Source organism: Melospiza georgiana, chromosome 7 (genome assembly GCF_028018845.1).
Source record: "Melospiza georgiana isolate bMelGeo1 chromosome 7, bMelGeo1.pri, whole genome shotgun sequence".
Lineage (NCBI taxonomy): Eukaryota > Metazoa > Chordata > Aves > Passeriformes > Passerellidae > Melospiza > Melospiza georgiana.
In genome coordinates this window covers 28,875,514-28,888,193 of record NC_080436.1, presented here as the reverse complement: position 1 = coordinate 28,888,193, position 12,680 = coordinate 28,875,514, and positions in this window count along the sequence as shown.

The following is a 12,680-nucleotide window of genomic DNA, read 5'->3' as shown; positions in this document are numbered from 1 at the left end:
TAACCCCAGGGATGGGTGGAATTTTCCCTGATTTACGGCAAAGGGGGAAAAGGCCCAGTGGAGCCAAAATGCTTCAAGGGGGAGCAGAATCAGTGCCTGGGCCTTTGTATCCTCTGCGCAGCAGAAGGGACATTGTCCTTGTTCAACCGATTAGAAATACTAATCATTGACATCAAAATCTAGCCTCAGAGTGCAGGCTAAACCAGAAAAGGCTATGCAGCACAAAAACAGAAACAGCATTAGGGGAAAGGGAAAAAAAAAAAAGGAGAAAAAAAAGAAAAAATATAGTTGCAATCTGCTCCGGGTTGAGTTGCATTAGTTTTTGCATCTTTAAATCAAGGAAAGGCCTTGGTTTATTCTGAGCATGTTGGTGGAAAATAAATTCACATGAATGTATGGCATAATATGAGGGAATAGAAACAGAACAGAAAGAAGCATGATTTAACCCCAGAATTCTGGGCTGTAAAGAAAATATGTTGAAAGCCAAGAGTAAAGCAACCAATCATTTGTCATTTCTAAGGGAGGAGAACAATCACTTAATATATGGGAGCTGGAAGGGGGAAGGAGGAGAGCACTGAGCACTGGTTTGATTTACATAGGAGTTTCCCTTCATAGTGTAAGGATTAACACAGCCCCTACTGAAAAGGCGGGAGGGCTCTAAAAGCAAACAAGGTGGTGTTTGGGATTTTTTTTTTCCTTTTTTTTTCTTCTCCTTCAGAGAGGGCCCCGTGATACTGCAACTGTTGCTCATCACATTAGCAGTGTGGGAACAGGAAAAAACCCATGTCAGGGAAGGGGGAGAGGGGAGGAGGGCTCCAGGCATGGGGGAGGGGGACATCAGTTGACAGCAAAGCAAAGCAATTAAAACCTAAAATAAGAGGTGGTTGTGAAATGGTCTTTGCATTAGGACTCAGCCAACAAAAATGTTTACTTTGTAACAGAACTACTATGATCTGAATGATAAATCAAGACCAAGTAATTACTCATCACCTATTTGGGGATGGAAAAAAGCGATGACGCCAGGGAGGCAGGGCTCAGCGCGGCCGAGCCCCAACAGCCACGCTGGGAACTAATGCCACTGCTACTGCTGGAACTGGGGAACTGCACTTGCATCATGGAGATCCCCAGGCGCCACCCCGACCCTCCAAAACACTTCCAGTTGGGAATAACGCGAAGCCAGCACCGCTGGATCAGGGTAACGAAGCCTATTTCAAAGGCCACATCTGGCATTATGAGCTCCAAATGTTGAGGTGAGTCTTCAAACAATACTGATGTTGAAGGACAACACATTTTCTGTGGAACTGCTCTTAAACAGCCTATAGACCACACTTGGTGCAATATAAAAAGCAAAATTCAACTTGCTGAACTAACACAGAAGCTATGACACAGAAGCTATGATTAAGCACAAAAGCAGATGCTTTAAGTTCTTAAAAAGAAGATGCCCTTGTAAAAATGTTACACTTTGAGGACAAAAAGATTTTAAAACAAACCAGAACAACCACAAACCCCTCAAACTTGTTGACGCAGTGAAAATTAGCAGCAAGCATATACAGATATGGAGACAAAGAGACACGTGCTAAGAAAGCTCCTTTTGGACAATTTCAGCCATAGGTTGCCATACCAACGAGCTTAAAACAAAGGATCTGATCTAAATCCATTATGGATTTAAGTCTGCCAATATGTACCAGCCTATAACCTGGTCTTGTATCATCAAAAAAGCCAACTAATTTTATGTAATTTAGACAATTATTCTTGTCAATGGACTAGATTATTTTTATAGTAATAAAACATTGGTATAGGATATGTTTCTACATTCATGGCTGCAAAGAAAAGTTCCTTTAGAGTGTGCTGAGGCTACACATAAGAGCAGACCAGCTTAATGGTAGAGCCACAACATGAGCATTGGGCATAGGAATACCAGAATCATCCAACAAAACCCTTCACAACTGGACAAGCACGACATAATCTTGCTCATAGTCTTCTTTTACTGCATCTTAAAAGTTGTGTTTGTTGTACTTTTAGAAAGGTTTTCCAGCACTTCACAGTTTTGTCGATGAATAGAAATCTTTTATTTAATCTTAACCATATTGATGACCAACTTAATGTTTTGCTTTGCTACCAACACTGTTCTTTGGATTAACTTTCCTCCCTCCCTTTATTATTTACCCATGTGATTTGCTTATAGACAGCAATTATTTCCCTTCTGTGCTTTCTTTTTACTGAAAGAGCCAAACATTTTTCAGCTCTACTCATAACAGACTCTCCATTTTCCCAGTCCTCTATGCTAACCTTTCTTTGAAGCTGCTCCAGTAAACCACTCTCTGCTGAATATGGGTGACTAAAAGTTAAATCTTATTTTGTGTATACAAAGCCTTATTTACAAGGATTAAGAACTCATACCCCCACTATAAATAGTTGCCTGCACTCTGTTTGCCTTTTTCATGGTTGGATCACAAGGTAGTTCATAATGATCATCTGTACAACTGCTGTGCCCTGCAGTAGTTGCAGTACACTCTGAATGTGTAGCTATTACTACTTCTATACTCAGTTTCTGGCTGATAAACTCACATTTTACAAAAAGAACTAATGCTGGTGTTCTCAAAGTCACAACAACTATACAACATGAAATTCCTGGTCATTCAAAACCTAGGCTATCTCAGACAAGACAATGCTTCATGCAGCTTTGATTCCAACATGCAGCTCACTGGAATCATTCCAATGCAGCTCACTGGTACTTTGCTTTTTTTTTTTCTCTTTTATGCCCCACAATCCTTCGAGTATTATTCATCTGTCTGGAACCAATAATAAAGTTTTCTTCCCATCACAACTTTTACAATACCTGTCTCACAATACCAAATCCTACTTTCTCCTCAACTAATACTTTCCTATGGCACACCTCACTAAACGCTTCACTAAAAAACAAATACATGAGACTTAGCTAGCACAGCTGGCTTGCTCTAAGACCAGCAATAACATCAAAGAATACTATAGGATTAGTCTGGCATTACTGTCTTTTGTTAAAAATACACTACATTTTTATCACATTCTCCACTATCTTGTCTGATAATACTTCCCCTCAGAATTTGTTCCAAAAAGTTGCATACCTCTCAGGCCAGACTAACAGGTTTGTAGTTGCCTGGGTAATTTTTCCACATTTCCTCAATGTCTATGGATAATACATTTGCTATTCCACAGTCACAACATCAACTTGACAAATGCATTAAAAATCCTCACTGGTGGAATTCCACTGCACACTGCCAGAATTTTCAAAAATTTTTTTTGGAATGCAGACTATCTCCTGCCTGCACCTTGAGTGCATTAAGTTCTTCAGTCATAATTCCACCTGAATGTGCCAGTTTTCACTATACATACTCATTCTCATTGAAAGGTTTGATTTTACCTTTACACTTCAAATGATCATATTTATTTAAAAACTAGAGGCAGAGTATCAACTTACTTATTGGGAAACTACTAAATTTTTGTTTGCATCATTGCTGAGTAACATCACTTCCTCGTTCCTTGTTCTCTTTTATTTGTATGACTAAAGAAAGTTTTACTATTTAACTTCCTTTATAAGGATACAGGTCAGCTTGACCTCTGGCAATTCTGAAAGTAGTACAGAGGCTCAAGAAAGTTTTTAGCAATCTGTTTTATTCATCTATATGTTGACTGATCCACAGGACTTTCAGGTTTGGCAGGACATGTGGAAGAAAAAGTGATTTATAATACACTGAAAAATCAGAAAGATACTTCTAGCTCCCTCAAATTGCACATCTATTCTGTAGAATAAAGATGACAATTTTGGCATCTAAAAGGGCATTAAAAAATCTAATATAAATTGAGTATAAAAAGGATTCACTACTGCAATATCTGAGTAGAGCCAAGACCTAAATTATCATTATAACCTTATTTTCTCTCTTGAAATCATGCTTTGACAGCATGCACATATGCTCCCAAGCACTGTGAGCTTGCAGGAAGGAAAGTAATCAGTGAGGGAGGTAGCTTAAGGTCAGCTCCCTTAATGTACATACCCATGATTATAGCATTGCTCAGGGAATACAAGGCAAATTTATATCCAGGACTGCAGGTCATTTTTGCTTGTGAAACTTCAGAGGGTAAGGGTGATAGGGGTTACTCCATCCCACCCACTTCTCCTCTCACTTTCAGCAACACTCATTTGGAACAATCAAACTTCCATTTTATCGTATCACTGAACCAATGTCTTGAATGAGAGGGGAAATTATTTTGGAGAATTTGGAGTAATACAAGTTGACTATTAAAACTAACTGTACCATTTTCATTTGTACTAATTGTACCTTATGCAACCCACTATCAAGTTCCCAATGTACTGCAGCATCTGATGTCCTCTGGTAAAGTGCTGGATGAGTAACTTACTCTGCCTTAGCTTAACCAGAGTCAAGTCTGGGAGAAAAGACAATTCAAAAGGATTTGTCTTTGGATTTGGACAAGGATTTCTGAAATAAGTTTTATCTGTGTGCTCTCTATTAGCAAATTTGTTCCATGCTACCTGAACTAGGTACAAGCAAATGCAGGACTATAAAACAGTACAATCTGGTAGGAGCTTCAACACACGGCCCAGCTGATATGACTGACACACCTAATATGTGATGACAGAAGAAGCACACTCTCCCATTTCAGGGAAACAGGAGTGCTTGATTCCAGTATTGTTAACAACAGCAAACATGTGGGTTGTGTGTCTTTCTGAATGCACCCAGAATTGCTGAGAGTGTTTAGATTTCAGCAGAGGAGAAGGGAAGAGCAAAGCAGCTGTTCCCCCTACCTTCCCATTACCCAAGCGGAAAAGTGAATTGCTGTACTCCAGCCTCAAGGATCATAATTATGAATCAAGGACTTTGATGGTGATATTCCAAAATAAGAACCAGCCATTTTCAGTCTCAACATTTATCAGCAGCTTGGACAAAGTCCAATTCTTCTAATTGAAGAAGGCAACATCTGTGGTCACAACATCCAGGTCATTCCTAGCATGGCCATCAGCACAGATGCATTAACACATGTACCAGACTGCCCCTCACATTTCTTACTCTCAGCTTCTCTCTCACACTGGGTGAAGTCCTCAGTTTGAGAGCCCTGACTGAGACAGCCTTCCTGCAGACTTGGGATTGTGCCACAGTGCTGCCAAACTACTAAATGAAGAGTAAGGGCAGCCTTGCAAGGAGTCTTTCAAATGAATGACACCATGGTCATCTCAGCGAACATGCAACTTCTGGAGGCTTTCCTCACCCTCCAGCATCCTGGCTGCACCTCTCAGCCTGGCATGCCAAATCTGAACACGTTCGTCTGAACATGTTAAGGGATATGTGACAGCCTCAGTCGAATCACAACATTACTGCAGAATGAGGTACATCAACACGAAAATACTATGAGGGTGAGATCACCTTCTCCTCAGTCACTTCAGCATGAGTCCTGCCAAATTCTGTGCCAGGCAGCTGCAAAGAACCCAGAAGCCTTGTGTAAAAAAAGGGCTACTGTACATGCCTACATGCTTCCAGTATTTCAGGTGCTGCCTGCCTCCAATTACAAAAGCATCAGATTGTGCTAGCTACAGAAGGGCTATGCCAAGGTACCCAGCCACAGAATCAATGTCCTGCTTCATCTGTGTGGAGTTGCTTGTACAGACATGGCCCAAGTTCAATATAACCAGCACTAGCAATCAAACGGAAGTTGTGAGAAGAAAACATAACAATAGCTGCTCTTGCCTTGATGTGATCACACAAACAGCTACATTCCCACCATACTGGAAAGTTAAACCAAGATACCAGCTAAGTGTTTAAGTGTCTCACTGCACTCAAATGCCTCTAACACAGCCACAGTTACACTTCAAACAACACTCACTTAAAGCATCAGCCTGGACAGATTTTATTATATTTAAAATATTTTATGTAATTTCTCTCTAAGAAAATCCTGCAGAACAGACAGTAAAGTAACATTGTTGTATCAGCACATTATGATTTCTAGCTCAGGTGATGGCTGTGTAGCATGGTCAGACATGGCAATCCTATTTTCTCACTTCATACAGAGATATTGAAACTGCTTTCTTGGTTTTATCCACAAGGTAAATTGATCTGGAAAGTCTGAAGAAGGTTTGTTTAATTGTTTTGAGATTATGGGAGAACAAGGAAAACATTTTTCAATGAAAAAAATTTTTAAAACATTAGAATAGAGGGGTGAGGCCTCCAAATTCAGCACAACCCTCAACTCCTGAAGAGAAAAATCACAGGGTGGGGGAGAAGGAAAAAAAGAAAGGGTTTAAGCAGTTGTAGTGCAAAAGACACTTGAACCTGAGGAAATCATATCCTGAGCATCACAGGTATTGACAGAGCTGCCTCTCCTTCATTTCTAGGCTTAGAGCAATGTTGAGGGAATATGTGTGAAAAAGGTTGCAATAGCTTTGAAATATGCAGAGTTTTAACCTGAAAACTGCAGAATCGGAACCATTTTGTCCTAATATCAGCAACACAGAAGCACTGCTAAAGTTCTCAAAAAACCAAAAAAAAAAAAAGTAGATTCCATCATTGGTGGTTCTGAGCATTTGTTTTGTATCTGTACACTGCAATTGTCCAATAGCCCACAACACCTCAACAGCACAAGTGCAGTCACTGCTACTGTATGGGTAAGAGTTGCAAAACCAGGAGTTAGGAGAAGAAAATATATTTATGGCATTAAGGAAAAAATTATATATGCTATGCTAAAAGGGCTGTTCACTAAGCATTAGACAGACACTTCATTCACTGTCAAAGAATTTGAAATACAAAGAATTGATGTATATGAAATGTAAAATACTGGAGGGGAGGAGGGAGGGTGAGGGATTTTATCCACATATCTTTCTAAGTAGGAATAGTATCTTAGCCTCAAATTTCTGAGCTCAGGGTTTATGAACAGAGGTCATTAGAGGGCTTTAAGTTAGCCTCACTGCTCCCTTCAAAGTGTGAAAATTAAAATGAGCTATATTGCAAATAACCAACCCTTTTCAATAATTACTACCATGCTACTGCATCTGGAGATATCTGAATGACATATCTCTCCATTACCGAAAGGTAACTGCATTTTCATTTTGACTAATATAATTTTTAAAACCATCATACCAGGTGCCTTATATTTGGAAAATCTTGAAAGCTTTTAGATGTACAAACACCCTTCCCACTGCTCTTGGCTTATCTTTTATTTACCCTACTGGGTATACAACAATTGATGCTTCTTCAAAGCAAGGACTTCCCAGCTGATTAGCTGTGCTGAGCTGGCTAAGCTTATTAAAGGTGATTAATGCATTCAAGTATTTTTCCCCTCACTTGTTAGTTCAATTTCTTGCTCATTATGCTACTGGTCTTTTTATATTAAAACAGACCACCTGGATAGCAAAGAACTTCATAATCTTGGTCCAACAAGATCAACACCTGTTGTACATGTAATTAATCATAAGGCAGTGCATGGCTGTATTCAGTTAAAAAGCTAAGATTATCTAACAACAGAAGCAATACACCACGTTGGCAATCAGCATTTGAATCCTTAAAATGGAGCTTAAAAAAAATCAGAGAAGTGAGTCAGTACAAAGGGGCTCATAATTATTCTCTCTCCATATTTAGGAGTCCATATGGGATTTGTGACGTATAAAAGTCAGCATACAATTTTCTGATGAAAAATTCAGTTCTAAAAAAATTCATATTCTTCTCAAGGCTGAGAAAAATCAAATGGTCTTTCTGTCAATGACATTTTCTCTCTACACAAAGAAATCAAAGAGGGTTGGGATATTGTATTACAGAAAGAACCCAGAGGTTCAATATCATTTACTAGTCTGAACATGGATAGAGAACCACAAAGTCCAATCATATCTCTGTCTTTAACTCACTGTGTGGTTTGGCAAGGAGCTTAACTACTTTGACTATATTTCTTCATCTGTACAATGTGGGAAAAAATACTTACTAAGTTGATTAGAATTTTACAGGATTTAATGTATGTAGCATGCTTCCAAATGCTAAATCCTCATATGAGTATTATTAACTTAGCTATGGTGCATTAAAGTGGAAAATACATGTCGTCTTTAACAGTGAAAAATCCACAAGGAGGAGATTCACTGTAAAAGATAAGACCATAAAAATTACAAGTGTTTGATTTTTTTTTTTTAAGAATTACAGCAGCACAATACATCCAGGAAAAATATAAGCCGTACAAACACCAGCAAATGAATAAAGCATCTTATACAATTACACAGAGAGAAAAAAAAAGTGCATCCTAATCCTAAAGCTCAGGCTATCAGCCTAAATACATCCTATCTGCATTTGATTGAATTTTCATACTGGAAGATTCAACACACTGTTAAGGCAGAGTGAATGAACAGGAACAAAAGGTAAATTAGATCTTATTAGCACTGTAAAGGTGGTTAAGACTCACCAAAACCAATTGTACAATCTACAGTTAGGAGTGGGAACTGAATGGTGAATTAAGCTGAACACAGAGAAAATGCACATATTAACAGTAGCAGTTAGGTCTTTTTCAGGGTCCACAGGGGTCAGCAGCATTGTGGGGTTTATCACACCCTGACCTTCAAGCAGGTGCTGAGGGACCCATACCAAGGTTGCCGGCTCCTTTATCGCTAACGGCACACAGGTCTGCCACCTGCATGAGTTAAGTTCATAAATCCCTCCTGATAAATGGGCAGCCCACATTGCCAAGTTTAATAACCCAACTGAAAATTCATTCAAACTTGGTCAGACAATACAATATTTAGTGCAAATCAGAAAAGTCCCAAGACAAAATTCTCTTCATCTTCCTGTTTGCTTGTTCTCATCCATCCTCTATCCTGCAAATTTTCTGATCTCAAAATTCTTCATTCCTTCCAATGCTAAAGATGCACAAATACATACTTGTCTAAAAGAAGTAGCTGATTTCAAATGGTTTGATTTCTCTCTTCCAGACTGAGATAAAGCCTTTGGGTCATATAATAGTATAGGACATATATCATACAAGCTGAGGCAGGCAGAAGGTCCCACCCATTCTTCCTGAACAATCCTCATTGTTATCACCCGCTCAGCACAGAACTGCAACCAGCTCATTACCACCTCTGCCAAGAGCTAAGGAAGCAAAGGAACCACTGAACACAGGTCCAATGAGAAGACAATTAGAGATACAAGTATACAAGTATCAACCAAGCTTCAGTGATACTGCATCCCACATAATTTTCATAACCTTCCATCTTGCATGCAGGGAAGGGACTGAGGAACTTACAATCAGTTTTCAGAATTTACACACAGCAAGAATAAACTCCATCCTTTCCACATTGTCCTGTTAAAACAGAAAAAAAAAAATCTCCTCCTAATGACTGACATCAGCAGAGACCCTATAGTGCAGATGTAATGAAGATGGCTTCTGATGATCATGTTGTGCCAGACACTCATTGCAAAGATCACATGTGCAGACAGACACACTCCCAAAATCTGACTGATGCAAAAAGTGTCTGGGAATCTAGACAATTCACATCAGTTTCTGCAGATGTCTCACTTGTTATCTTAAACAAAACCATATCAAAAACCTTGGTGTGTTTAATTTGCAGTTGCCAATTTCAGCTTTTTCACTCTCAGCAAGTTATGGCTATGCTGCCAGTGCTGTCTGCTTAATTCAATCCACTACCCGTTCAGTACAGGCTCACCCTTCTGTGTCTGTGAGAAATAAGCAACGTACATAACATGACAGTGCCTTGACAGTGCCTGCACTTCCTTATTCCTCTGGTCTTCTGAGGGAACAAGAATAACACTGCCGTTCAACTCCCCCCCCCCACCTCCAACATTTTTTTATTTTTTAAAACATACACTGTCACTCAATGGTTACTTTTCTGCCCTTCCTGGATATTGTCTCGCTCACCTACGCAGTGTTTCTATCTCAAAGGGACTTGGGCCCCGCAGTCACCTTTGCCTGTAAGCATTGCCAAGCGTGCCAGGAAGCGTGGGTGGACCATGCGCAGATAACACTCAGATCTGGAACGGGACACACGGGCAATTCACACACAGCAATGAATCAACTGCACACCAAACTCCTCCTGATAAAACCAAACAAGAGATTTGTGATATATTACATTAATATATGATCTTTTTAAAACACTTCCATAACATTACATATAGTAAGTGTAATGATCCAAGAGAGGGATACGCCATTTGAAGTTTTTCAAAGAGATACGGTTTCCTTTTACAGATGGAACAAGAGTTGTTTAGATTTTCTCTGCATCTTTTCCCAGACAGATTTTTCACTCTTACTGATAAACAAGGGCACAGACAAGGCAAAGAGTAAGAGTTTTTTGTATTTTCTGCAGAAGTTTAATTTAGAAAATTTCCAGCAGATAGACTGTATAGCATTAATACAGATCTAATAAGTAATAATAAAAAAACCCTTTACTTTTAAAGAAGAACTTTTGGAATAATAGTTGTTTAATTCTACTGTCCACGCCAGCCTCCTTGTATTTACACTCTGCCTCTGGATAGCTCATTCCCACCTTTGATTTCAAATTTGATACGGTATTTCCCTTTATTTCCTAAACTGCTCTAAACCAGAAAATAACATCTACACAAATTTTCCTGCCCTGTTAACTAGCCTGAAGACTCTCAATTACCATCTCATCTAACCTTCTCACTGAACAACTCCCACCTGCTGCTCACAAAACACGCCAGCTCCTACTTTCATGCACCTGAAGCTACAAGAATCTTCTCCCAAGCTGCAGCCTGAATGCCAGACAAAATGATGTGGTTGTAATGATGCAATTGCCTGCACGGATGGATGTCAGAGGGGAATGATGAAGAGGTAGAACACCTTACAGCTGGGGAGCACAGCTCCAAAGCAGACCAGCCTTGCAGTGCCTGTAATTCTGCCATGCATGGGATGATTGCTCGGGGTGGGTCGGAGGAGAACGCAGAGCTGCCGGCGCAGCCAACTCGGGCATGGCTCCACAAGCCACCAGCCGCCACAGTTGCCATTATGGCCTGGGGATTCAGCAGAGGCATCGAGGACTGAGCTACTCCTTCATTTTACAGATGGTTCATTAACTGGGTGGAAGCACATGAGAGCACTTGGAGAGCAATAGGAAGAGGCAAGGGGCAGGAGAATTAGACAAAAGTTGTTTGGCAGCAGCTTCCAGATGAACTAAAAATCACACACAGCAAAAGCAGCAAAAATAGCAAGGGTGTATTTGCCAGCTGAGAGTGGCCACATGCCAAGTCTGAGGTCTTAAAAATTAACTGCTTTTGAACTATACAAGAACAACAACAACAAAGATCTCTTATTTAAGCTCAAAAGATTTTTCATGCCTATCTAAGCTACTAATGAGGAAAAAGGAGGAAAGAAAGAGACAATATCTTCAAGCTGAGGCTGAGAATCAGAAGAGTCAACCCCTAAGCAATATGTTTGATTATATATTAATATTAGGGTCTTAATTACACTAAACAAAAATGAAGCATCCATTTCAACTTCCCTGATAAATAATTCACACACATAAATACAGAAACTTAAGGAGTTCTCACATATCCCTATTCAGACAACACCTCAAAGCCAGTTTTAAGGCAGATCCTCTCAGGTCCAAGAATGCCAAGGATCAATGAGAGCATTCCCCAACAACTTAGTGTCTGAAAACTGGCTTGGAAATCAGCCCTCCTGAAACCTCACAATTGCCAACTTTTTTATACTGCTTATTACAGTTCTACTTAAACACAAAAAAGTACCTGTACAACATTCAGTGCCTTACCTCCAAAGACTAGGGGTAGTGTCTAAAGCTGATACCTTTCCAATGTAAGGACTTGTACAGAGTCATAGAGGAATTCCAAAAACAGTTTAGGAAGCTTCTGCTCCTTCTCCCTTCCCCCCCTCCCCCCCATTTTTTCTTCTTTTATAACTAAAAATTACTTATGTATATTTTCACATTTATATAATAGAATTATGAAATTAGGTTCATACATGTAACCTTCAGAAAGCCTAAACTTCAGATAATGGATATCATAAATGCTTGGATTGAGGCAGAAGTATGGCTTGAAATACAGAAAGCTACTGAAAATTTTCATTGTGAGATATTTTTTTTCCCTTATAAGCAAACACACAATTTATCTATCATATATAAATAAAAATTGTAGCATCTTGAATTGCTGACCCAATATGAGAATTCCTAGCAGCTTCTCTTACAAAGAATGTTGCAGAGCCCTTTCCATTTCTACTTTCAGTAAATTTTTCAAGCATTCAAGACAACATTTTGGATGCTCAGCTGTGATTACTTTGCTAAAATGTAATGCTACATACATTAACGAGTTTAATTCTTGGAATGCAAAAATGGTTTCTCTTTCTTTTTAGCCATAATTTGACAGTGAAAATTGCGAATTTACCTCTCTGCCAAAATAAGTTTACCTTCCAACCAAACAGGGCGTTTCTTCCTCAGAAAACCATGAATGACTAAACCATGAAAAATGGAAGTTGGCAGGTAGCCTTTCTAAACTTATGTGCTTCCTGACCCTGCCAGAGAGAGTTAAGCTAGGTCAATATGCAAGTGGGAGAGGAAGGAAAGGAAAGGATGGGGTGGTTCCAGAAGTGCAGTCTCCTTTCTCCACAGCCAGCAGCAAAGCAGTGCTCCTACAACACATTTTTGAAGATCACTGTGTTGGAGCTGTTTGCGATAG